Source organism: Trachypithecus francoisi, unplaced genomic scaffold (assembly GCF_009764315.1).
Source record: "Trachypithecus francoisi isolate TF-2019V2 unplaced genomic scaffold, Tfra_2.0 Lachesis_group12, whole genome shotgun sequence".
Taxonomy (NCBI): Eukaryota; Metazoa; Chordata; class Mammalia; order Primates; family Cercopithecidae; genus Trachypithecus; species Trachypithecus francoisi.
Genome location: NW_022681457.1, coordinates 8893741 through 8910190, shown reverse-complemented (window position 1 = coordinate 8910190; position 16450 = coordinate 8893741). Strand labels below are relative to the sequence as shown.

Here is a 16450-nt window from a genome sequence, read left to right as displayed (position 1 = left end):
TGTATGGTATGTATATATGTTATATGTAGGTGTGTATATGTGTGTACATATGAAGTGTGTGTGTATGTGTGTATGATGTATATATATGTAGGTGTGTATATATGGGGTATGTGTGTGTGTGTATGTTCTTGTCCATGGTTCCTGGCTCATAATCCCAGAACCCTTGGTACAGTCTTTTTTTTTTTTTTGAGGCGGAGTCTCGCTCTGTCGCCCGGACTGGAGTGCAGTGGCCAGATCTCAGCTCACTGCAAGCTCCGCCTCCCGGGTTTCCGCCATTCTCCTGCCTCAGCCTCCCGAGTAGCTGGGACTACAGGCGCCCGCCACCTCGCCCGGCTAGTTTTTGTATTTTTAGTAGAGACGGGGTTTCACCGTGTTAGCCAGGATGGTCTCGATCTCCTGACCTCGTGATCCGCCCGTCTCGGCCTCCCAAAGTGCTGGGATTACAGGCTTGAGCCACCGCGCCCGGCCAGGTACAGTCTTAATGTTAGGGCACTTTCAGCCTCAGAAGCAAGCCTCAGGAAGCAGAATCTCTCTCTCTCTCTCTCTCATCTTCTCTTGCCCTCCTTTCACCTGCCCAAAACAGGACTCTCACTCCAGAGAGGGTCCTGCCCTATAACTGTAGGAAGGAACGCTGCACTGAGAGGCTAAGAAGAATCTGAACAGATGGGCCTTGAGTTTCCCCCCTCAGTCTATTAGCATTAGATCAATTCTATTTGTCCAATCACATTTCAACACATTCGTGCATGCTACAGTCACAACTATACAATGAAGTCTCCATAAACGGCCTAAGAAGACAGGGTGAGGAGAGCTTCTGGACAGCTCAACAAGAGGCGTCTGATAGGAAGGTATAAAACAACTCATCCATGTGCTGAAAAGGTGGCGCACCCCAATTCCATGGGAACAGAAGCTCCTGTGCTTGGGACTCTTCCAACTCTAGCCCTACATATCTCTTCATCTGGCTGTTCATTAGTATCCTTTAAAATATCCTTTGTAATAAACTGGTATATATGTTTCCCTGAATTATGAGTCAATCAAATACATTAATAGAAGCCAAAGAGTATAAGAACCCCAACCTGCGGAGGGTTAGCAAAATGTCCCAGAGGCCTGGTCTTGTGGCTAGTGGGGCAGAGTGGGACAGTCTTGCTCACAACCTGTGGAATCTGATGCCATATCCAGGTAGACGGTGTCAGAATTCAGAATTGAACTGCAGGACACCAACTGATGTCCACTACAACAGCTTGCTTCTCCCCACACATTTAGTCACAAAGCTTTTTTTTTTTTTGGAGACAAAGTCTTGCTCTGTCACCCAGGCTGGAGTGTGGTGGTGGCGTGATCTCACCTCATCACAGGTTCACAGCCTCCCAGGTTGAAGTGATTCTCCTGCCTCAGCCTCCTGAGGAGCTGGGATTACAGGCATGCACCACCAGACCCAGCTAATTTTTGTATTTTACAAAATTGGTTCACTTTATGGAAAGCCCTCAGGTTAAGGAGAATAGTTCTAGACCATCTGAGGCTGTGGTTCATTTTGTGAACTTGCAAACACCCATCTCAGTTACCTTCATATATACGTTGCTCCTGATGTACAGACATCCAGACTCAGCACATAACAGCAGCACTCCCTGCACACTCACACTCCGGGGTGCGGGTCTGTGGGTTTTACACATGTTAATGCATTTCACCCTCCTCACAAGCCTATCTTCAGAAGGCTCAAAAAGCTAACAGGCAGAAACAGGACTCAGATCTTGGTCATCTACATTTAATGTTTGGTCTTAAGTCTTATAAACACATATCATTTAATTTAAAAAAAAAAGGATACTCACCTGACCCTTTAAGATGTTTAACGATCCGTCTTCCTCCTCGGGGATGCTTTTCCTGAAGGATGCTGGCCTGGGGGAAAGAGAACCAGAAGGGTAACACCTGCCATATCTAATCAAACCAAAGAGAAATACAAGGCCCGAGATGGAGTTTCTGGGAGATTCCTGGAGCAAGATGAGGTGATTGAGATGATGAGGCGTGGAGCTGCCCCTCCCCCTGTCTCCCACATCAGGCACGTGTCCCTCTATAGGAGGAATTCTACTCCCGAGGCCACCGTCTCCTGTCACTCATGAGGCCTGCATGGAGAGCACTTCTGGCTCTGAAAGCGTCACCTCATGGCTGTTTCTGCCTTGTTGTTGGTGAATTTCGCGGCGGGGCTCAGGCGCTCACGTCCCTCTGTGGCCCTTGTTCTCAGGCAGGTACCACTTAGTTAGGAGGTGAAGCAGCAGAGACGCTGGAGCCACAGGTTGCGCTGTCACACACACCTGCGTCACCCAGAAGGCCCGATCACCATCCCAGCACAAGCCTGCACAGACGGCTCAGCCTCACCACAGCTCACGCTGTCCTGAGACACATCTGTGCCCCTCATACCCACTAACGCCCCCCCACTGTGGCCCCCGCCACCCCACACAGTGCAAAGGTGCATCCGTGGGCCACGGAGACCCGTCCTGACCGCCGCCCCACACAACCCCCAGAGTGCACCTCACAGAGCACAGTCCCCGGGACGCACCGCCGAGGTTCACAGGTGTGGGCTCCGTCGACCCAAAGCCTCTGGAGCACCCCCGGTCACCAGTTATGGGGCGAGCCCGGCTGTGTCACCCCACACTCTCCAGCAAGTGCGTCACCGTCAGAAGCTCAGTGCCCGCCTCCCCTCGGAGCCATGGGCGCCAATCTCACCTGCGCGGACTGGCGGAGCCACAGCGGTTTAGTCACCAGTGCAGAAGCGCACCCAGGGAGGCCCCCATCACCCCCAATGACGCTCGCGTGCACCCGTGTCACAGTTACGGGGACAGGGCCGCCGCGTCAGCCTCGTACTCCCACGCAAGTGCGTCATACACTCGGTCCCGCCACCCATGGAGGCCAGCGCGCATGCGCACCCTGGACCCGGGAGAGGCCTCGAGCACCCAGCTGCGAGAGCGCGCAAGCAGCAGCAGAGCCCGACACGCATGTGCGTGCACACATCCCGACACGCATGTACACCCAGACCCCGATACACGTGTGCGTGCACACAGAACCCCCCAACGCATGTGTGTGGCCAGACCTTGACACGCATGTGCAACCAGACCCCGACACACATGTGCGCGTGCACAGACGCTGACACATGAACACACTGACACGCGTGCGCGCACCCTTCCTACTCCTTCCTTCCTTGACCTCTCCCGAAGCCGCGGGCGCACTCGGCGGTCCCCCTACCCCAGTGCCTGGCATGTACCCTTGGGTTCCTCCCAGGAAGCGAATGCCCTACTCAGGCTCAAACACACAGGAGCTTCCGGAAGGGATGAGAGGCTTGAGGAGGACGCCGGACCATGTCTGGGGAAACCAGAGCCCCAAGCCCCGTGTCCCAGCATGCAGCGCCTTACGTTCCTGGGGGCTTCTGGGAAACGTAGTCCGGGACGGTCCCAGGCAGGGGCCTCAGGGCGCGTTCCAGGCAGGCAGCCCCACACTGAGTCCATCTTGTTCCCTGCAGACTCCCCTTCCCGACTGGGAGAGGGGCTGTGTCACCCCAGCTGGGACCCCGTCTGGCCTCCGAGCGGGGTGATGCCGGGCGAGCCATGGCTGTCCTCAGAAGGGTATCCTCTCCTAGGCCCCTCTGGAGCGTCACCTGGAATTCTCTGCAGGCCACCGGCCAGCACAGGCTGCCCCAGCTGCTTTTCGATGTCCCTTGTTTGCTGGATTGTAAACAATGTGCAGGCCGCAGTTATGCCCTGTTAGTCACGCTCTCATTCCAAGTACTAATGCCACAGGGTCTACAGGATGTTGCAGGTACTTAACCACAGTCTCATTTTGACTCAAAATCCCACTTTTTAGAATTTATCCCAAGGAAACAGCTAGAGTAGTAAACACATGTATGCCCAATATGTTTGGAGATTATCTTGTGTGTGGAAGTTTTTCTTTGAAATTGATACAACCGTAGAGTCTTAGGTAGTTGTTCACATAATACTGAGAAAGCCTATGTAACTTTCACCTGGTTACCCCATTTGGTGATTGCAGTATACAGTATAACATCACTGCTAGGACATTCACATCATCCACTGATGTTATGCAAATTTCAAGACAGTAATATATATATATATATATTTTTTTTTGAGATGGAGTTTTGCTCTTGTTGCCCAGGTCAGGATTACAGGCATGAGCCACTGCACCCAGCCAAGACAGTAATTTTTAAAAATGAAAATCTTGCAGAAGATAGAGGAAAACATCACAATAGAGTACAGAATAAATTAGTCTGCTATATAATGGCATAAAATACATTTACTAACAGTGATACTGATTCATGTAAATTGAAAGAATGTATCATTAATTACTGAGAGGAAGGTAGGTTTGAAAGGGTATGTATAATTTGGGAGGAGATATTTTGGTGAAACTAAGAACACAGGCTCTATAGTATAACTTTCAAAATGTGAATCTGAGCTCTAACAGTTATTAACTGCTGGTTTCCTCACTAATAAAATTGGGATAATAATACTGTAAGGTATGACTGTCTCAAGTATTAATTATCAGAATATCTAATACATACAGTAATATGTAAAGATTTTTTAAGTTTGTGGTTACTATTGATGATCAGTAACATTACACTGATCCTGAATCCAGTTTTAAAAAAGAAACTCACCTGCTGTTTTTAATTTTTTTTGAAACAGGGTCTCGCTTTGTCACCCAGGCTGGAGAGCAGCAGCACGATCTCAACCACACTGCAATCTCTGCCTTCTAGGCTCAAGTCATCCTTTCACCTTAGCCTCCCAAGAGCTGGGATTACAGGGGCATGCCATCACGTCTGGCTAGTTTTTGTAATTTTTTTCTTTTCTTTTTTTTTGTAGAGACAGGGTCTCGCTATGCTGCCCAGGCTGGCCTTGAACTCCTGAGCTCAAGCAATCTGCCTCCTTGGCCTCCCAAAGTGCTGGGATTACAAACAAAAGCCACTGCACCTGGCCTGCTGTTTTTTCCTTATACTAAAATACGTACTTGTCAAACCAGCTGTCAATATAGTGAATGCTAACCAAAAAGAACTTTCAGAGCCTGATGTTAAGAACAAAATTTGTTTTGTTTAAGCACATTAGGTGAAAAGATTCTAGGACACATAAGGAGGAAATGTTCCCTCTCACAAACAAGCAGGGGAAAAGAGAGATGATTCTGCATCAAAAATTGTGCTCAACTAATATGATCTTAGATGATGCCAAACTGGGAACATTAGCAAGAGGATGAATCATGTGTTCTATGTGTTACAGGACATTCACGCAAACCATTTTAATTGCCATCGTACTCAGTTTCACTTATCTTGGATTTGTTATTTGTCTAGTGGGTATTTTTTACTTGTACATATAATCATGGAAATGTTACTTGTACAAGCATATTTGTAAGGCAACAGGCATCAGTGATTACTGTCATGGTCTTTGAAAGAACCATTAAAATCATAGAAAATTTAATTCTGAAAGGCTGTAGAGCCATTTGTTCCAGAACCAGATTTGTTCCAGAACCCCCCTGGATATCAAAATCCTTGAATGCTTAAGACCCTTATGGCCGGGCGCGGTGGCTCAAGCCTGTAATCCCAGCACTTTGGGAGGCCGAGACGGGCGGATCACGAGGTCAGGAGATCGAGACCATCCTGGCTAACACGGTGAAACCCTGTCTCTACTAAAAATACAAAAAATTAGCCGGGCGAGGTGGCGGGCACCTGTAGTCCCAGCTACTCGAGAGGCTGAGGCAGGAGAATGGCGGGAACCCGGGAGGCGGAGCTTGCAGTGAGCTGAGATGCGGCCACTGCACTCCAGCCCCGGCGACAGAGCGAGACTCTGTCTCAAAAAAAAAAAAGACCCTTATACAAAGTGGTGTAGTATCTGCACATAACCTATCCACATCCTCTTGTACATTTTAGATCATCTCTAGATTCTTTATAAATATCTAATGCTAATAATTTTCATACTGTATTATTTAGAATAATGAGAAGAAAAGTCTGTACATGTTCAATACAGATGTTTGCATCTGTAAAATAGGATGCAAACATCCTATTTTTTTTACCAAGGATATTTTCGACCTGTGGTTGAATCCACAGATGCAGAACTCATTCCAAGGGTGCACTATATTTTTTGATAATTTGTTGCCATGCGATTAGTTTCAGATGATGTGTCTCTAATCCTATAAGGTATAAACACATGAGAGGTTTTCCAAAACAAGACAAAGATCACTGGCACGCCCCTCCCGTCCCCACATGCTTGCAGGTCTAATGTGACCCGTGGCTGGGCTGGATGCTTTTTATAAACCACCACTTGGAAAGTCTTTGATTCATTTACTTTATCAATTAGAAGGACTTAATGTTCCAGAAACAAAAGCACATACATGTTTAGATGGGAAGTGGAGGACTATAAACATATATACCAAAATATGATTAACAGTAATTATCTCTAGATGGAATTACGGGTAATTAATTCTGAGATTCTTCTTTATGAACTCCTTAAAGGACTGAATTTTTTTGCAGTTGGCCTGCATTAATCCCATTACAAGAAATGAAAGTTAAGGGAGTCCTAATTTTTAAAAATGATTGGCTGGGCATGGTGGCTCAAGCCTGTAATCCCAGCACTTTGGGAGGCCGAGGTGGGTGGATCATGAGGTCACGAGTTAGAGACCAGCCTGACTAACATAGTGAAACCCCATCTCTACTAAAAAAGACAATAATTAGCCAGGCATAGTGGTGCACGCTACTGCGGAGGCTGAGGTAAGAGAAGTGCTTGAACCCAGGAGGCGGAGGTTGGGCCAAGATTGCACCACTGCACTCCAGGCTGGGCGACAGAGCAAGACTCTGTCTCAAAAAAAGAGAAAAAAAAAAAAAAAAAGATTAACGGCCAGGCATGGTGGCTCATGCCTGTAATCCCAGCACTTTGGGAGGCCAAGGTGGGCAGATCACTTGAGGTCAGGAGTTTGAGACCAGCATGGCCAACATGGCAAAACCCCATCTCTACTAAAAATACAAAATTTAGCCGGGCTTGGTGGCGGAAGCCTGTAATCCCAGCTACTCGGGAGCCTGAGACAGGAGAATCACTTGAACTTAGGAGTCGAAGGTTGCAGTGAGTCAAGATCAGGCCACTGCACTCCAGCATGGGTGACAGAGCAAGACTCCATCTCAAAAAAAAAAAAAAAAAAGACAAAATAGACTTTAAATAAAAACTGTAAAGAGAGGCAAAGAATGTTATTATATAATAAAATCAGTCCATCAGTCAAGATGATATATTAATTATAAATATGTATGCATCCGGCATTGGAGCTCTTAAATACATAAAGCAAACATTAAGAAAGCTCAAGGGAGGGTTAGATTTTAATACAGTGATAGAAGAGGACTTCAAATCCTACTTTCAACAAAGGAAAGATCATTCAGACAGAAAATCAACACGGCAACATTGGACTTGAATTACACTTTAGACCAAATGCGCCTAATGGTTGTATTCTGCACCATCTCTCTAACAGCAGCAGCAGGCACATTCTTCTCAAGCACACATGAAACATTCTCCAGGACAGATCATGCTAGGTCATGATACAAATCTTAAGAAATTTACAATGACTGAAATCATATGAATGATCTTTTCCAACCACAAGGGCATAAAGCTAGAAATCAACGATGGGAGAAATTTAGGTCAATTTAAAAATATGTGGATATTAAGCAACGTGATGCTAAACAACCCATGGGCCGGGGGACAAACTGTAAAAATATTTTCAGACAAACGTAAATGTAAACACAACATTCTCAAATCTTAAAGAATGCAAGAGAGGCAGTTCTAAGCCGGAAGTTTATAGCAATAAATACTTATATCACGAAAGAAGGAAGATCTCAAACAAACATTTCAAGGAACCAGAAAATGAACAAATGGAGTCCAAAGATAGGAAGGAAGGAAATAATAAAGATTAGAGCAAAAAATAAGTAAAATACAGACTGGAAAACAATATGAAAAGATTTTTAAGGTTTTTTTTTTTTTGAGACAGAGTTCCCACTGTTCCCATAGACAGAATTTCTAACGTTAGAATCATTAGGCTTTTAAGAATTGCGTAAGATGTTTCTCAGGTCCCAAATTCCAGCAAAATAGCTGATGCCAAGCAGTCTGAAGACATCCACATAGCAACAGAATCAGCGTGAGAATAGTTTCTTCATCTTCCTTTCTCATGATTGCACCCTGCACTCTTCAACCAGTGATTTCCACACTTTAAAACCCTTAAAAACCCTAGCTCCAAACTCCTTGGGAAGATGGATTTCATTTTCATCCCACCTCCTTGTTCTGCAGCCTGACAGTAAACCTTCTTTCTTTGCTGCAACCTGCTGTATAGACATGCCGTGCTCACGGGGCAACAGACCTATTACGATGATAACATTGGCACGAAAACACACAATGGAAGAATAGAGCCCAGAAACAAATCCAAACTCATGGTCAAATGATCTTTGACAAAGGTGCCAAAATCACACAACGGGGAAAGGATGATCTCTTCAATACGTAGTGTTGGGAAACTGGGTATTTGCAGGCAGAAGAATGCAACTGGACCCTTCTTTTACTTCATATAGTAAAATGAGGCCAGGCGTGGTGGCTCACCCGAGGTCAGGAGTTTAAGACCAGCCTGGTCGCCGGGCGCGGTGGCTCAAGCCTGTAATCCCAGCACTTTGGGAGGCCGAGACGGGCGGATCACGAGGTCAGGAGATCGAGACCATCCTGGCTAACACGGTGAAACCCCGTCTCTACTAAAAAAATACAAAAAACTAGCTGGGCGAGGTGGCGGGCGCCTGTAGTCCCAGCTACTCGGGAGGCTGAGGCAGGAGAATGGCGTAAACCCGGAGGCGGAGCTTGCAGTGAGCTGAGATCCGGCCACTGCACTCCAGCCTGGGCGACAGAGCGAGACTCTGGCTCGAAAAAAAAAAAAAAAAAAAAAAAGACAGCCTGGCCAACACGGGGAAATTCCGTCTCTACTAAAAATACAAAAATTAGCCAGGTATGGTGGCAGCAGCCTGTAGTCTCAGCTACTTAGGAGGCTGAGGGAGGAGAATCACTTGAACCTGGGAGGCGGAGGTTGCAGTGAGTCGAGATTGTGCCACACCCAGCTTGGGTGACAGAGTGAGACTTAGTCTCAAAAAAAGAAAAAAGAAAAAAAGAAAAATTAAGTCAAAATGGATTAAAGACATAAAAGTATGACCAGAAGCTGTAAAACTACTGGGAGAATACATAAGGAAAATTCTCCTTCACATCACCCTTGGCAATGAGTTTTTGGCTATCACACCAGAAGATCATCCTACAAAAGCAAAAATAAGTAAATGGGACTATGTCAAACTAAAAATTTCCCACACAGCAAAGGAAACAATAAAATGAAAAGGCAGCCTACAGACTGGGAGAGACTGTTTGCAAACCATATATCTGATAAGGGGTTAACATCTAAAACAGGGCTGGGCATGGTGGCTCACACCTGGAATCCCAGAACTTTGGAAGGCTGAGGTGGGAGGATCGCTTAAGCCCAGGAGTTTAAGATCAGCCTGGGCAACATGGTAAGACCCCATATCTACAAAAAACTGAAAAATTAGCTGGGCATGGGCTGGGCGTGGTGGCTCACACCTGTAATCCAGCACTTTGGGAGGCCGAGGCAAGCAGATCACGAGGTCAGGAGATCGAGATCATCCTGGCTAACACAGTGAAACTCCGTCTCTACTAAAAATACAAAAATTAGCCAGGTATGGTGGCAGCAGCCTGTAGTCTCAGCTACTTAGGAGGCTGAGGGAGGAGAATCACTTGAACCTGGGAGGCGGAGGTTGCAGTGAGTCGAGATTGTGCCACACCAGCTTGGGTGACAGAGTGAGACTTAGTCTCAAAAAAGAAAAAGAAAAAAGAAAAATTAAGTCAAAATGGATTAAAGACATAAAAGTATGACCAGAAGCTGTAAAACTACTGGGAGAATACATAAGGAAAATTCTCCTTCACATCACCCTTGGCAATGAGTTTTTGGCTATCACACCAGAAGATCATCCTACAAAAGCAAAAATAAGTAAATGGGACTATGTCAAACTAAAAATTTCCCACACAGCAAAGGAAACAATAAAATGAAAAGGCAGCCTACAGACTGGGAGAGACTGTTTGCAAACCATATATCTGATAAGGGGTTAACATCTAAAACAGGGCTGGGCATGGTGGCTCACACCTGGAATCCCAGAACTTTGGAAGGCTGAGGTGGGAGGATCGCTTAAGCCCAGGAGTTTAAGATCAGCCTGGGCAACATGGTAAGACCCCATATCTACAAAAAACTGAAAAATTAGCTGGGCATGGGCTGGGCGTGGTGGCTCACACCTGTAATCCCAGCACTTTGGGAGGCCGAGGCAAGCAGATCACGAGGTCAGGAGATCGAGATCATCCTGGCTAACACAGTGAAACTCCGTCTCTACTAAAAATACAAAAAAAAAAAAAAAAAAATAGTTGGGCGTGGTGGCATGCGCCTGTAGTCCCAGCTACTCGGAGGCTAAGGCAGGAGAATCACTTGAACCTAGGAGGCGGAGGTTGCAGTGAGTCGAGATCGCGCCACTGCACTCCAGCCTGGGTGACAGAGGGAGACTCCATCTCAAAAAAAAAAAGTAGAAAAGAAAAGAAAAATTAGCGGGGCATGATGGCATGTGCCTGTAGTCCCAGCTACTCGGGAGGCTGAGGTAGGATTACTTGGGTCCAGGAGGTAGAGGCTGCAGTGAGCTGTGACCACTGCGCTCCAGCCTGGATGACAGAGCAAGACCCTGTCTAGAAAACAAACAAACAAACAAACAAAAACGACAAAACATAGAAGTCAAACAACTCAACAGCAAAAAACCAAATAACCCTGATAATAAGTGGGCAGAAAACTTGAACAGCCATTTCTTGATAGAAGACATACAAATTGCTATAAGTCTGTGAAAAATTGCTCAAGATCACTACTATTATTCAGGGCCACACAAAGTTAAACCACAATGAGATATCACCTCATACATGTAAGAATGGCTTTTATTTATTTATTTATTTATTTATTTTTTGAGACAGAGTCTCGCTCTGTCACCCAGGCTGGAGTGCAGTGGCTGGATCTCAGCTCACTGCAAGCTCCGCCTCCCGGGTTCATGCCATTCTCCTGCCTCAGCCTCCCGAGTAGCTGGGACTACAGGCGCCCGCCACCTCGCCCGGCTCGTTTTTTATATTTTTTAGTAGAGACGGGGTTTCACCATGTTAGCCAGGATGGTCTCGATCTCCTGACCTCGTGATCCGCTCGTCTCGGCCTCCCAAATGCTGGGATTACAGGCTTCAGCCACCGCGCCCGGCCCCAAGAATGGCTTTCATTAAAAAACAAACAAACAAAAATATGTTGGCGAGGCTGTGAGGAAAACAGGATCCTTGTACACTGTTGGTCAGAATGTAAATTAGTATAGCCATTAGGGAAAACACTATGGAGATGCCTCAAAAAACTAAAACTATCAGATGACACAGCAATCCCTCTCTGGGTATATATCCAAAGAAAATGAAATTAGTATGTCATGGCGATACCTGTGCTCCCATGTTCACTGCAGTAGCATTATTCACAGTAGTCAAGATAAGGAATCAACCTACATACTTACCAGGAATTAATAAAGAAAGTGTGGTAAAGATAACACAATGCAATGCTATCCAGCTTTTACAAAGAAGGAAATCCTGTTATTGTGACAACATGGATAAACTTGGAGGGCACTGTACTCAGTGAAATAAGCTAGACACAGACAAAGCCTGCATGATGTCATTTACATGTGGAGTATAAAAACAAAATCAAACTCACAGAAGAAGAGGGGTGGTTGTCAGGGACTGGGAGGGTAATGAGAAGATGAAAGGAGTGGGAATAATTTCTGGAGATTTATTGTCTAGCATGGTGACTCAGTATAATGAGTAATATTGTGTACTTTAAATATGCCAAGAGAGTAGATTTAAATGTTCTCATTGCAAATACGATTATCAGTGAGTTGAGGGATATGTTAATCAGCTTGATTTAATCCGCGGTGTATACACAGATCAAAGCCTCTGTAGACCACAAACATACATAAACTGTCACTGAAGACATCTGCCAACCTCTGCAACTCATTATTAAACCATATGGTTTCTCACAGTTCACACAAAGGGGGAACTGAAAAAAAAACGGAAGCTGTCCACCCAAAGAAGTCCAAGTCAATAGAACAAATTTCGATTTACTGCATATTGAAAAACATCCCTGCCTTTGGTGACACAGAAATTTGCTCAAACCCCACTCTTAAAAGTCTTACAAAACTGACAGCTTTGCCAGGTACAGACTAAACAAGCTAACTTTCTCTTTTCTTGGGCTCTAAAAATCAGTCCCATGGAAAAGACCAAAGATATCTGTTCGACTCCACCTAAAAACGAATCCCTTCCTTACCCAAGCAGGCCGTAAAATAAAGCGCTAACATGAACCTCGAGGAGGGATTTTTCTGTACCATCAGATCTTAGAAAACCAGAGCACACAGCAGGACGTCAAAAATTTGACAAATGGGTTTGTGAATACTCCAAGGAGAGGGCTGGTCAGCCAGGGGTACGGGGAGGAATATACCTGCCTGGTCCTTGCCACACCTCCTGGGAAGGAACTACTGGGATACACCGCTATTAGGGAGGATATCTGGGGCCATAAAGAGTAAAGAGTCCTAAGTCATATAAACACAAATCATTTAATGAACAAAAAAGGTACCTCATGTGGAGAGTTGACTTGAAGACATATAATATATTAGGTCAGTGCAAACGTAATTGACGTTAAAGGTAATGGCAAAAACCCCAGTTACTTTTGCACCCACCTAAATAATTTTTTCCCCTCAGGATGCTGTTTCTGCAGGATGCCAGCCTAGGGGAAAGGAAGAACGAGACCCTAGGGTCTTTCTGGAGCACAGGCTGCACTAACAAATACCCTCCAGGGCACGCCTGCCCCCAGGCCATGCCTGAAACCAATCCGAACTGAGAGGACACTGGCATTTGTGAGTTTCAGAGTTCTTGGGGACTAACCTGTATTTACCGGATTCTAGAACACGTGGTTCTCCCAACACCGACCTACCAAGTTAGTCACCTCTCCCTCCACAAGGGTTCCCACTCCCGAGGCTTCCTGTTACTGCAACACAGGAGCCTGTACGGAGAACACGTCTGGCTTGAACACTGTTACCTATGGCGATGGCTGTGCCCTTTGTGTTGGTTCAGTTAATGACGGGGTCCTGGCTCTCATGTCCCACTAGGGGCCGCTGCTCTCAGGCAGGTACCACATGGTTGGAAGGTGAAGGCAGAGGAAGCCCAGAGACAATGGAAATACAAGTGGCAGACTGTGAGTCAGTGACTGGTCTAGGACTGTGGCTGGGTGATCGGGAGCGTGGCCCACTGTGTCCATAAGGGGATGTGACAGGGACTGTGTCACCTCATCTGGGACCCCATCTAATCTCTGGTGGGGTGATGCCAGGCGAGCCATGGCTGTCCTCAGAAGGGTATCTATCCTCTCCTAGGCCCTCTGGAGCGTCACCTGGAATTCTCTCCAGGCCGCCAACCAGCACAGGCTGCCCGAGCTGCTTTTCGGTGTCCCAGTGTCCCTTGCTTGCTGGATTGTAAACAATGTGCAGGCAGCAGTTATGCCCTGTTAGTCACGCTTTCATTCCAAGTACTAACGTCACAGGGTGTGGTATAGTGCGGGCCCTCCACAAACATCTAATTTTGATTCAAAATTCCACATTTGGAATTTATGGGTCCAGGAGGAGGAAACGGTTAGAAAGACAAGAAAACAGAAGTACACAAATGTACGTGACAGAGTGATCAAGAAAAATGTTTTTCTAGGAAAGTTATTTCTTTTTCTAAAAAACTGAGATAACTGTAGATTCACATGTAGTTGTAAATAATAATAGAGACAGATCTGGTATGCCCTTAACCTGACTTACACCAGCAGTGATAGCTTATAAAACTGTAGCACAGGCCGGGCACGGTGGCTTATACCTGTAATCCCAGCACTTTGGGAGGCCAAGGCAGGCAGATCACAAATTCGAGACCAGCCTAGCCAACATGGTGAAACCCCGTCTCTACTAAAAATACAAAAATTAGCTGGCCATGGTAGTGGGAGCCTGTAATCCCAGCTACTCAGGAGGCTGAGGCAGGAGAACTGCTTGAACCCAGGAGGTGGAGGTTGCAGTGAGCCAAGATTGCGCCACTGCACTCCAGCCTGGGTGACAGAGAGAGACTCCGTCTCAAAAAACAAAACAAACAAAAAAAAACAAACAAGAAAAAAACAAAACTACAGTACAGTATCACAGCCAGGATACTGACATAGACTCCATCCTTGATTTTATCTATGATTTCCAGAGACTATTGTTTCAACAATGAAAAAATAGAAATATCTCACAGTATAGATTAAATTATGGTCTGCTATATGATGGCAAGGAATACTAATAATATTGACTTTTTTTTTTTTTTTTGAGACGGAGCTCTATTGCCCAGGCTGGAGCGCAGTGGCGCGATCTCGGCTCACCGCAAGCTCTGCCTCCCGGGCTCACACCATTCTCCTACTTCAGCCTCCTGAGTAGCGACAGGGGTAGTGGGACTACAGGCGCCCGCCACCTCGCCCCGCTAATGTTTTGTACTTTTAGTAGAGACAGGGTTTCACAGGTTTAACTGTAGGCTGTTAGCCAGGATGGTCTCATTCTCCTGACCTAGTAATCCATCCACCTTGGCCTCCCAAAGTGCTGGGATTACAGGCATAAGCCACCATGCCTGGCCTAATAATATTGATTCTTATTGAGAATTTTTTTTTTTTTTTGAGACAGAGTCTCATTCTGATGCCAAGCTGGAGTGCAGTGGTGCAATCTTGGTTCACTGCAACCTCCGCCTCCCGGGTTCACGTGATTCTCCTGCCTCAGCCTCCCAAGTAGCTGGGACTACAGGCGCGCATCACCACGTCCGGCTAATTTTTGTATTTTTAGTGCAGATGGGGTTTCACCATGGTGGCCAGGACGGTCTCGATCTCCTGACCTTGTGATCTGCCTGCCTTGACCTCCCAAAGTGCTGGAATTACAGCTGTGAACCACCGCACTCGGCTTACTGAGAAAATTTTTATGATGAATTACCAAGTGAAGAAGGTAGATTAAGAAGGTGTGTATAATTTGGGCAGAGATGTTTTGGTGAAATTAAGAATACAGGTTGTGGCCGGGCGCGGTGGCTCAAGCCTGTAATCTCAGCACTTTGGGAGGCCGAGACGGGTAGATCATGAGGTCAGGAGATTGAGACCATCCTGGCTAACACGGTGAAACTCCGTCTCTACTAAAAAATACAAAAAACTAGCCAGGTGCGGTGGCGGGCGCCTGTAGTCCCAGCTACTCAGGAGGCTGAGGCAGGAGAATGGCGTAAACCCGGGAGGCGGAGCTTGCAGTGAGCCAAGATCCAGCCACTGCACTCCAGCCCGGGCGACAGAGCAAGACTCCGTCTCAAAAAAAAAAAAAAATAGCCGGGCGTGGTGGTAGGCACCTGTAGTCCCAGCTGCTCGGGAGGCTGAGGCAGGAGAATGGTGTGAAACCAGGAGGCGGAGCCTGTAGTGAGCTGAGGTCCGGCCACTGCACTCCAGCCTGGACGAGAGCGAGACTCCATCTCAAAAAAAAAAAAAAAAAAAGAATACAGGTTGTGTGGTCTGACTTTTGAGATGTGAATCTGAACTCTGGCAGTTAGCCTCATAGTGTCTGTTTCAACACTGATAAAATGGAATAAAAATACTACAGGGCATGATTGTTACAACTGGCAAATAAGATAATCTATGTAAAACACTCAATAATATGTAACATTTGTGCAATAGAAGTTACCTGTTATTATTGAAGACCAACTCACATCGGCCAATCTCCCTTTTTTTCTTTTAAAAAAAGTTTCTTTTTATAATTTTTATTTAAAAAAAATTCATAATAGAGGCTGGGCGTGGTGGCTCATGCCTGTAATCCCAGCACTTTGGGAGGCCAAGGCAGGCGGATCACGAGGTCAGGAGTTCGAGACCAGCCTGACCAATGTGGTGAAACCCCGTCTCTACTAAAGATACAAAAAACTAGCTGGGCATGGTGGTACGCGCCTGTAATCCCAGCTACTAGGGAGGTTGAGGCAGGACGATTGCTTGAACTGGGAGGTGGAGGTTCAGTGAGCCGAGATCGCGCCATTACACTACAGCCTGGGAGACAGGGCGAGACTCCATGTAAAAAAAATAAAAAAACTCATAATAGAGACAGCGTCTTGCCATGCTGCCCAGTCTTAAACTTCTGGGCTCAAGTGATCCTCCTGCCTCACAGCTCCCAAAGTGCTTTGGATTACAGGTGTGAGCCACCATGCCTGTCCCCTTCTTTTTCCTAATGGTAAAATGTGCCGCCCAGCGTGGTGGCTCACGCCTGTAATCCCAGCACTTTCGGAGGCTGAAGCAGGTG

General features: G+C 46.3%; 1 protein-coding gene across 11 annotated transcripts in view; it reads right to left on the bottom strand.

The window, feature by feature from the left end:
* The window catches only part of ZNF331 (zinc finger protein 331), a 43232-nt gene that overhangs the window by 21287 nt on the left and 5495 nt on the right, over positions 1–16450 (bottom strand). For 4 of the 11 annotated variants that reach the window (XM_033229054.1, XM_033229056.1, XM_033229055.1 and 1 more), the window contains exon 3: positions 1821–1887. The gene's annotated coding sequence lies outside the window, so the exon portion shown is untranslated. The other 7 variants (XM_033229061.1, XM_033229062.1, XM_033229064.1 and 4 more) reach the window with 7 other exon arrangements.